This window comes from Lepus europaeus, chromosome 17 (assembly GCF_033115175.1).
Source record: "Lepus europaeus isolate LE1 chromosome 17, mLepTim1.pri, whole genome shotgun sequence".
Lineage (NCBI taxonomy): Eukaryota > Metazoa > Chordata > Mammalia > Lagomorpha > Leporidae > Lepus > Lepus europaeus.
In genome coordinates, this window is record NC_084843.1 from 82,669,867 (window position 1) to 82,681,000 (window position 11,134).

Below are 11,134 nucleotides of genomic sequence, written 5' to 3' on the forward strand. Positions count from 1 at the left end.
TGATGGGGCGTAGCTCAGCAGTTATCTTTTTTTTTTTTTTTTTTTTGAAAGGCAGAGCGAAAGCTAGAGTGGGAGAGCAATCTTCCATCTGTTGGTTCATTCCCCAAATAGCCACAACAGCCAGATCAGGGCTGGTCCAGGCCAAAGCCCAGAGACGTGCGTCTCCCACGTAAGGGGGCAGCACCCAAGCACTTGGCCATCTTCAGCTGATTTCCCAGGCACATGAATAGGGAGCTGGATCAAAAGTGGAGCAGCTGGGATCTGAACCGGCACTCCAGTAGGGGATGCTGGTGTTGCAGCCTGCAGATTAGCTCAGAATTATCTGGACAGGATCTGATCAGCGGGCAGCAATGACTGTCTGACCCACCAGGGCTGTAACTCAAGTGTTTGTTACTGAGGTATTCTAAGTTAGGCCTTCAGTTGATTTCAGTACAGGTTAGATTGTTGCTCTGTACAGATACTTGATATATGGAGGCAGCCGCCAACCAACTGTAAGTTAAACACAGTAATAACAGTCAATATAAACTGTAAAAAGTCATGTTGACTTGTGGCTCATCTATGGAAAGGGCACATTCCCACTACCATATTCTTCCTAAAATTCACCTCAGTCAGATTGGAACTCATCAAACTCAAACTCAGGGACATCCATCAAAATATGTGACCACTGTTCTTCGCACATCTGAACCTCACGAAGCACAAGCAAAAACCAAGAAGCTGTTAAAAAACTGGCTGAGCATGGGACTCCAAAATCCCATTAAGCTGGGTGGTACTAATCCCATTTTAAGTGTCCACACAGCTGACTCATAGAATGACAAACATCCTAAACAGCACTCTGACCCCAGAATTAGCCCCTAAGGCATTTGGATCTGGCTGAAAAGCCCATGAGAGCATTTCAGGCATGGAAAGTCGAGACATAGTAGCAAAAAATGTTCTGCATGAAGGATGTGTCAGTGACACCCCAGTGGAAAGAAGGGGCCATCAAGGGATATACTACTTTCCTCTGAAGGGAGGAGAGAACTTCCACTTTGTTTATGACTCTGTCTAAATACTGATGGAGTTTGTGGATTCAAAAAGCTCCATAGCCTTGGCAGCTCCTGTTGAGAGCCTCGGTTGGTCACTGACGTCAAACATAAGAGTGTCAATTGTTAAAGCAACAACAGGAGTCACTGTGCACTTACTCCCCAGGTAGGACCTCTGTCCTGAATGAGTTGTACTATCAGAAATAATTGTAAAACTTGCTCGCAATCTGTACGTTATACCTGGTGTGTGTGTGGGGGTGCAAACTGTAGAAATCTTTCCTTAGTATACAGTTGGTCTTCTGTATATAATTAAAAACGAATCTCAATGAAGATTGGGATGGGAGAGGGAGTAGGAGGTGGGATGGGAATGGGGGGTGGGAGGTGAAAACGGGGGGAGGAACCACTATATTTCTAAAAGCTGTACATATAAAATTTATATTCATTACATAAAGGCCTTCTAAAAAAAGTGGCTGACAGGAAGGTGACAGGAAGACTAAATGTACTGTGGTGTCTTGGGTTGGCTCTGGGACACAAAGAGAACACCAGTGGAAGAACTGGTGAACGCTGAACGAACTCTGTAGTTCATACGTTGTATCCACGTTGCCTTCTTGCTTATAAATAAAGCAGTTCTGAAAAGTGCTAAAAATTAGTGGAATCTCGGTGGTAGATACACGGGACAGGCTGTACCTGCAGCTCTCATCAATTTGAAATTACTAAAAAATGAAGTTTAAAAAAGACATTGGCTCAAGAATTTCTCTTTTTAATAAAAAATTGGCGATAAAAACGCTGCTCTCTCACTGTTTCAGTGCCAGGACAACACGTGTACGCAGAGGCAGGCCTGCTCCTGAGAGGAGCTGTGCGCTTGCGTTCAGACCGGAGTAGAAAGTGTCTGTCTTTCCTTCTTAAACACGCTGTTCCGTCAGTGTTCGGCACGGATCACCCGCTTGTCCCCGCCTTATTCCGGAGAACGCAGACGCTAGGCCCAGCTGCCGGTCATTTTAGCTCAGAGAACGCAGACGCTAGGCCCAGCTGCCGGTCATTTTAGCTCAGATTATTTTCCAGTGTTTGAGCTCAAGGCGCGGCCCCCAGCCACACAGCCCGGGCACCGGCTCCCGCGCGCTGGCTCCCTCCACGCCGTCTCCAGGCAGGAGCTGCGGGGCGGCGGGAGGAGGCCCAGGCCGCGCTCCCCGAGCAAAGCCGCGGCGCCGGGAAGGGCGCGCCCGGACCACCGCCCCGGGCCGTGCGCGCGGCAGACCCCGTCCAGCGCCACACGCACCCTCGCCCGTCGCCAAGCCCTTCCCGCGCCGTCGGCAGCCGCGCGGGCCGCCTCAGCCGCGCCGCCCGGGCAGCCCCGTCCCAGCCTGGCGGCCGCGCGCCGGCCCTCTGCGCATGTGCAGCCCGCTTCCCCGCGCAGGCCTCCGGTCCACGCGGCGGGTGAGGCCCGGACGCCGGGCCGAGGGTCAGGGGGCTCCGCGCGGTGCGGGGAGGGGTGGAGCGGGACCCCCGGCGTCCGCGGAGTGGAAGGGGGCGGGACATGGGCCCGTCTCGGTCTGCAGAGTGGGCCTGGGGCGGCTGTGGGCGGCCCTGGGCTGCAGGTCTCTGGGCCACTGCTCTCCGTTCTGTCCACTGGTAGCTGCAAAATTAAGTAAAAGAGCTTTTGAGAAACTGTGAGCGATTTGGAACAAACTTTGAAAAAAAATTTTTTGATCTGGCTTTGAACACCCCCATCCCTTTTTTCAGAGGTTTCTTGGACCTCAAAGGATTAGCAGTAAAGAGATAAACCTGAGGATTTTTTAATTGTTATTATTTTTATATCAGTTTATATCAAAGCCATAGTGTTTCGTCCTTTAAATTACTGTGATTTGTTAAACTCTGCTTTCCGCGTTTTTTGATTTTTCTGTCACAGAACCTAAATTGGTAATAAATCAGTAAGAAACAAGTGTTTACATTCACTCAATGAAAAGGATCGTGTGCAGGCTCCCCGCGGATCGGAACTGCACGTGGACAGGTAAGGACCTGGTGTGTGGAGCTGTGTAGGAGGCGAAGCTGGGAACTGAAATACGGGCCAAGGCAGATGACGTTCTTCTCCCTTTCTCTTCCGTCAGCTCTCCCCACTCCACTGTGAGGAAAAATGAACAAATCCCAGGTGAGTTTTTCGTTTCTTTATTCCCACTTTGCAAGCAGACTCTATGAGGTTTGCAAGGATTCACAGTTCAAAGAAGGAACAGTAGACATACAAACTCACCACAAGGAAAATCTAGTTAATGGAGCAAATCAACATAGGGTGGTCAACAAAATTACATGCGAGCGTTTTTAATTTTACAAAGTTACCCAAGTTGTTGGAAAATTGTCTCTGATCTTTTTAATGGCAGTTATGAGATGCATGCAGTGCGGGGATACTTCAGAAAGTTCCTGGGAGAATGTATTAAAAGCGTAGGTTTGCTTTGGTGCAGAAATTCTTTGAAATCCAGGGGTGGTTTTGTGATAACTCAAAAATGACCATGAGCTTTGTGAAGACCTTGTGTGTCGGCCATAGTTGTTTCTTGGTGGAGACGGCATAGTGTCACAACAGGCCTCAGTGCGTATACTTTTCAGGTGTAAGTAGACAGCTGACCTGCCTGATCCAGGAATAAAACCTTGAAGATGTGGAGGAATAGAGGGGGACTGTGTGGTCCCCGAAACAGTTCTCCACAAGTGTCTGTGTCAGCGTGTTTGTGGGTTCTGGCGGATGTGTCTGCGTTTCTCATTTACATGTCCGCCTGATCAATGCAGCCTTGTCCCATCACAACCACATGCCTGGATCAGTTCTGGGAAAGGCCGCCAAATGGTGCTCAGGGCCAGTGGGTGCTTTTTCTTTGCCTGCCTTGACCTTCTGCAGCTCCTAATGCTACGGACCATGGTCTGCTTTGAAAGTCTGTGCTGCTGTCGGCGCCACCCAGCTTGGAGCTGTCCTGTCCTGAAGTTCTAGTCTCCACTTGAGCCCTCCCAAAGTTGTGTTTCCCTTTTGCCCCAGACATTGCTTCCCCTCTGGGTTTTCATCCTTGGCCCATTGCTCTTCTCATTCTGTTTTTTTTTTCTTTTAAATATTTATTTATATTACTTGAAAGTCAGAGTTACACAGAGAAGGAGAGGCAGAGAGAGAGAGAGAGATGCTGATGCTGGTTCACTCCTCAATTGGCTGCAACGGGTGGAACTGCACTGATCCGAAGCCAGGAGCTTCTTCCTGGTCTCCCACATGGGTGCAGGGGCCCAAGCACTTGGGCTATCTTCTACTGCTTTCCCAGGCCACAGTAGAGAGATGGATTGGAAGAGGAGCAGCTGGGATTGGAATCAGTGCCCATATGGGATGCCAATGCTGCAGGCCGAGGATTAACGTGCGCCACAGCGCTGGCCCCATAGCTATCTCCTCTATGTTAAGGATAATAATGCTTTCTTGTGAGTTGAAAATCATTATTTTCTAGAGCAGCATCTGTCTTTTGATACTTGCTCGTGAAGTTCCCCCCCCCCCCCCATGCAGAAATACTTGATTCTTTTTTTTTTTTTTTTTTTTTTTTTTTTTTTTTTTTTTTTTTTATTTTTGACAGGCAGAGTGGACAGTGAGAGAGAGACAGAGAGAAAGGTCTTCCTTTTGCCGTTGGTTCACCCTCCAATGGCCGCCGCGGTAGCGCGCTGCGGCCGGCGCACCGCGCTGTTCCGATGGCAGGAGCCAGGTGCTTATCCTGGTCTCCCATGGGGTGCAGAGCCCAAGTACTTGGGCCATCCTCCACTGCACTCCCTGGCCACAGCAGAGAGCTGGCCTGGAAGAGGGGCAACCGGGACAGGATCGGTGCCCCGACCGGGACTAGAACCCGGTGTGCCGGCGCCGCAAGGCGGAGGATTAGCCTGTTGAGCCACGGCGCCGGCCAGAAATACTTGATTCTTTTATCTAATTCATCAATCTTGTATACTTTTGGATCTATAGTATTGGAAGCACAGCTGGAAAGTCCTTCCCACTTGGTGATTATAAAGAGTCTGTTTTTGTATTCTAGTATTTTACTGTGCTCCAGTTTTAAATCTTCAGTCCATCTGGAATTTACCTTGGCGTGCAGGAACTTAACCATTCAAGCACAACCCTCGTTCCGCTTACCACCTGTTATACTGTGTGCTGCTGCTGCATGTCTTCTCCCTGTGCTCTGGAACCCACAGGTCTGCTATAGTATTGTGGATTTAGGCAGTCGCTGTGCTTCTGTATTTACTTAAATATTTGCCCCTCTATGCTGTCTCTGCCTTCTAACAGTTTCTTTTTTTTTTAACTTTTATTTAATGAATATAAATTTCCAAAGTATAGTTTATGGATTACAATGGCTTCCCCCTACCCCAAGATATTTTGAGGGGTTGACACTGTGGTGCAGCAGGTTAAAGCCCTGGCCTGCAGCGTTGGCATCTCATATGGGTGCCGGTTCTAGTCCTGGCCGCTCCACTTTTTTTTTTTTTTTGACAGGCAGAGTGGACAGTGAGAGAGAGAGAAAGGACTTCCTTTGCCGTTGGTTCACCCTCCAATGGCCGCACTGATCCGAAGGCAGGAGCCAGGTGCTTCTCCTGGTCTCCCATGGGGTGCAGGGCCCAAGCACTTGGGCCATCCTCCACTGCACTCCAGGGCCACAGCAGAGAACTGGCCTGGAAGAGGGGCAACTGGAACAGAATCCGACGCCCCGACCGGGACTAGAACCCGGTGTGCCAGCGCTGCAGGCAGAGGATTAGCCTATTGAGCCAAGGCGCCGGCCGCCTCTAACAGTTTCATGCTTCATCTTTGATCACTTGCATTCAGCCCAAAACACTTCCTTATTATTTCTTGTTGGCTGGATCTTTTGGTGACAGTTCTTAACAGTTTTTGTTCAGAGGTGTCTATTCTGGTGTTTCTTCTTCATTTAAATATTTATTTTATTTGTTTAAAGAGAGAGAGACACAGATTTCCTATCTGCTGTTTCAATCCCCAAATACCTTCAATGTCTGGGGCTGGGTCAGACCAATTCCAGGAGCTTGGAACTCAATCTGGGTTTTTCACGTGGGTATCAAAGCCCCAGTTACGTGAGCTGTCCATCACCTGCTGCTCCCAGGGTGTGTATTAGCAAGAAACCAGAATCAGGAGTGGAGGCTGGAGTTGAACCAGACACTCCTGCATGAGATGCAGTATCCCAAGCCAAGTGCCAGCCCCTCTTCTTCTCCTTGTCCTAATTTATTTATGAATTGAAATGCGAAGTTACAGAGAAAGGATGCGAGATCTTCCATCCACTGGTTCACTCCCAAAATGGCCATGATGGCCAGGGCTGGGCTAGGCTGAAGCCAGGAGCTTGGAACTCTGACTGAGTCTCCCATGTGGTTGGCAGGGGCCAAAGGACTTGGGCCATCTTCTGGTCCTTTTCCCAGGTGCATTAACAGGGAGCTGGATCTTAAGGGGAACAGCCAGGACACAAACCAGCACCACCAGGCTGGCCCCTTTTCTTCATTTTTGAAGGATGGTTTTACTTTGGAATTCTGGATTAGGACTTTTGTGTTTTACCTTTTTAAAAAAGATTTATGTATGTATATACGTGAAACGCAGAGATGGGAAGGGAGGGATAGAGAGGGGGGAGGAAGAGGGAGAAAGAGAGAGAGAGATTTTTTCCATAAAATTTCCTATTTTTTCCCCAAGATTTTCATGGCTATTTTTGAATATTTATTCTTCCTTATGAATTTGACTTGAGCTAGCCTATAGGACATGGCACTGTTTCAAATACATTTTTTCACTTTTGAATACTTAATGTTCATTAACATGGCTCATCTCCATTTTTTTTTAAGTTTGCTTTTTATAGCTACAGCTGAAAAGAGCAATTTAAATGGTCAGGTGTACCTGAGTCTAATTTGTATGAGCCTTTCTCTCTCAATCTAACCCTGCCAATGGCTTTTGTCTCCATATCAGATCATGGATCATCCACCTCTAACCTGCACTGTGCACGGGGTACTTCTTTGCTTCACCAAATTATAAAATCATTTGAAAATATCTTTTTAAAAATTCCAAACAGAAACAGAACAAACATTTTGTGTTCAATTATAGAAATAATGGGTTTTCTCCTGGAATGATTTTTTTCCCCCTCAGGGAAGAGTCACAAAGAAAACAGTGATTTCAACAAGGAACTAAAACCACATCTTGAAATTAGAGAAGCCAGAATGAAATTCTTAGGATAAAACCAGCAGGTAAAGGAAAAAAAACAAAAACAAAAACAAAAAAACCCTGTTTTTGACACAGGGAGATGACAAATTCTTCCCATGCTTCCTGTATTGATTTTCTTACATTTATTGAATACTGGCTTTGTTTTTTTTCTATGACAAAGAGACATCTGCATTTCTGCGTTTATTGCGGCACTGTTCACAATAGCCAAGACAGGCAAACAGCCTAAATGTCCATGCACTGATGAATGGATAAAAAGATTTGGTACATATATACAGTGGAATATGATGTCACACAAAAAGGATGAAATCTTATCACAACAACCTGGATAGAGCTGGAGGCCATTTCATTGACTTCTTGTTTTGTTGTTTTTAGTCTCTGTGTCATTTGTTCTCTGTTTTATTGTTCCTTCCCTCCTACTGATTTGGGGTTTGATTTATTATTTTTCTAGTTCCTTGAGGGGTAGCGATAAGTTGTTGGAGGTGTTTCTGTCTTTCTGATGCAGGCACTGATTACTGTACATTTCCATCTTTTGCTTTTGCTTTACCCCATAGGTTTTGCTATGCTGTGTTTCCATTTTCCTTCTTTTCATGAGATTTTAAAATTTCCTCTTTTTTAAGATTTATTTTATTTTATTTGAAAGGCAGAGTTACAGAGAGAGAGGGAGGGACAGAGATCTTCCATCTGCTGGCTTACCCCCAGATGACTGCAATGGCCAGAGCTGGGCCAGTCAGAAGCCAGGAGCCAGGAGCTTCTTCCTGGTCTCCCAAGTGGGTACAGAGGCCCAAGAACTTGGGCCATCTGCTGCTGCTTTCCCTGGCGCATAAGTAGGAAGTGGGATCAGAAGTGGAATGGCCAGGACTTGAACCAGCCCCTTATGGGATGCCTGCACTGCAGACGGCAGCTTTACCCACTACACCACAGCGCCAACCCCTTTGATTTCCTCTTATGTCTATTGATTGTTTAGGAGTAAGTTGTGTAGTTTTCCATGTATGTTTGTGATTTCTAAAGTTTTTCTAGTTCTTTTATATGTAATCAGAAAAGATACTTGATATGATTTCTGTTCTTTTTTTTTATTTTTTTTATTTTTGACAGGCAGAGTGGACAGTGAGAGAGAGAGAGAGACAGAGAGAAAGGTCTTCCTTTGCCGTTGGTTCACCCTCTAATGGCCGCCGTGGTAGCGCGCTGTGGCCGGCGCACCGCTCTGTTCCGATGGCAGGAGCCAGGTGCTTCTCCTGGTCTCCCATGGGGTGCAGAGCCCAAACACTTGGGCCATCCTCCACTGCACTCCCTGGCCACAGCAGAGAGCTGGCCTGGAAGAGAGGCAACCGGGACAGAATCGGTGCCCCGACCGGGACTAGAACCCGGTGTGCCGGCGCCGCAAGGCGGAGGATTAGCCTGTTGAGCCACGGCGCCGGCCAATTTCTGTTCTTTTAAACTTGTTGAGACTTGTTTTGTGACCTACCATATGGTCTATCCTGGATAATGTTCCATGTGCTATTTTTTTAAAAAGATACTAGACTCCCCCCCCCCCTTTTTAAAGAAAAGATTTATTTATTTGAAAGGCAGAGTTAGAGAGGGGGAGAGAGAGAGACAGAGACAGAGATCTTCCATCCACTGGTTCAGTCCTCAAATGGCTGCAACAGAAGGGGCTGGGCCAGGCCAAAACCAGGAGCCAGGAACCCTATCTGGTTCTCCTCTTTGGGTGCAGGGGCCCAAAGAATCGAGCCATCTTCCTCTGCTGTCCCAGGTGAATTACCAGAGAACTGGATTGGAAATGGAGCAGAGCATCTGGGACTCAAACAGGTGCCCATATGGGACACCAGTGTCGCAGGCGCACGTGGCAACTTCACCCACTACACCCCAGTGCTGGCTCCTCCATGTGCTTTTAAGAAGAATGTGTATTCAAGAACTGTTGGGCGGAAAGTTCTGTAGATGTGTGTTAGATCAAATTCATCTATGGTGCAATGTAACTCTGCCATTGGTTTTTTTTTTTTTTTTTTTTGCCTAGACCTGTCCATTTCTGAAACTGTGGTGTTGAAGCCCCCCTACTGGTACTGTATTAGTGTCTCTCTCTAAGTCTGTTAATACTTGCTTTACATGTTTGATTGCTCCAGTATTGGGCACATTTATATTTACAAGTTTTGTTTTGTCTTGTTGGATTGAATCATTACCATTATATACCGACCTTCCTGACCTATTTTTACATCTTTTTTAATTTAATTTTAAAGATTTATTTATTTGTTTGAAAATCAGAGTTACACAATGAGAGGAGAGGCAGAGAGAGAGAGAGAGAGAGAGAGAGAGAGGTCTTCTATCTGCTGTTTAAACCCCCCCTCCCCCCCGCAATTGGCTACAACGGCTGGAGCTGCACCGATCCAAAGCCAGGAGCCAGAGCCTTTTCCAGGTATCCCACATGGATGCAAGGGTCCAAGGACCTGGTCATCTTCTACTGCTTTCCCAGGCCATAGCAGAGAGCTGGATTGGAAGTGGAGCAGCCAGGACTTGAACTGGCATACCCACACAGGATGCTGGTACTGCAGGCAGTGGCCTTACCCACTATGCCACAGCACCGGCCCCTCACTTTTATATCTTTTGATTTAAAACCTGTTTTATTTCATAGAAGTATGGCTATTCCTGTGTTCCTTTGGGTTCCATTTACGTGGAATATCTTGTTCCATCCTTTCACTTTCAGTCTATGTATGTCCTTGGAGGTGAAGTGAGTTTCTTGTAAACAGCATATAGTTAGGTCCCCCCCCCCTTTTTTTTAAAGTTTTATTTATTTTATTTGAAAGAGTTACAGAGAGGCAGAGGCAGAGGGGGAGAGACAGAAATAGAGAGAAAAGTCTTCCATCCACTGGTGCACTCCCCAAATTTCTGCAACAACCAGAGTGGAGCCAGTCCAAAGCCAGGAGCCAGGAGCTTCATCCAGGTCTCCCATGCAGGTGCATGGGGCCCAAGGACTTGGGCCATATTCTACTGCTTTCCCAGGCCATAGCAGAGAGCTGGTTTGGGAGTGGAGCAGCCAGGACTGCTGGCACCGCAGGCAGTGGCTTTACCTGCTACACCACAGCACCAGCCCTCCCCCCCCTTTTTAAGATTTATTTATTTGAGAGGCAGAGTTACAGACAGAGAGGTCAAGACAGAGAGAGAGGTTTTCCATCCACTGGTTCACTCCCCAGATAGCCACGATGGCCAGAGCTGGGCCGATCTGAAGCCAAGAGCCAGGAGCTTCTTCCAGGTCTTCCATAGGGGTGCAAGGGCCCAAGGACTTGGGCCATTCTCTACTGCTTTCCCAGGCCATAGCAGAGAGCTGGATCATAAGTGAAGCAGCCAAAACTCAAACCAGTGCCCATATGGGATGCTGGCACTGCAGGCAGCAGCTTTACCTGCTGTGCCACTGCACCAGCCCCTAAATATGCATTTAATATACGTAATCTGCCAAACTTCTTAGCTTAGCAACACAGCACACAGTAAAGTGGAGGTTGTCGCCCTCGCAGTCCTGGGAGCCATGTCTGCTGCTGCCCAGCATTACCAAAGGATTGTACTACATGCTGGTAGACAAGAAAAAAATCAGAATTCAAAGGATGGCTTTGGGGGCTAGTGCTGTGGCACAGCAGGTTGAAGCCCTGGCCTGAAGTGCTTGCATCCCATATGGGCACTGGTATTAGTACTGGCTGCTCTTCTTCCGATCCAGCTCTCTGCTATGGCCTGGGAAAGCAGTAGAAGATGGCCCAAATGCTTGGGCCCCTGCATCCACGTGGGAGACCTGGAAGAAGCTCTTGGCTTCTGGCTCCGGATTGGTACAGCTCCAGCCATTGTGGCCATCTGGGGAGTGAACCAGTAGATGGAAGACCTCTCTCTCTCTGTCTGTCTCTACCTCTCTCTATAACTCTGTCTTTAAAATAAATAAAATAAATCTTTAAAA

The 11,134-nt window shown here is 47.5% G+C and overlaps 1 long non-coding RNA gene across 3 annotated transcripts in view; it reads left to right on the forward strand.

The window, feature by feature from the left end:
• The first annotated feature begins 2,425 nt into the window (after positions 1–2,425).
• The window catches only part of LOC133775706 (uncharacterized), a 30,945-nt gene continuing 22,236 nt past the window's right edge, over positions 2,426–11,134 (forward strand). For 2 of the 3 annotated variants that reach the window (XR_009868303.1, XR_009868301.1), the window contains exons 1-2: positions 2,746–3,027; positions 3,125–3,165. This is a non-coding gene — a long non-coding RNA (uncharacterized LOC133775706). Of the gene's footprint in view, positions 2,454–2,745; positions 3,028–3,124; positions 3,166–11,134 lie in introns of those variants that run through there. The other variant, XR_009868302.1, reaches the window with a different exon arrangement.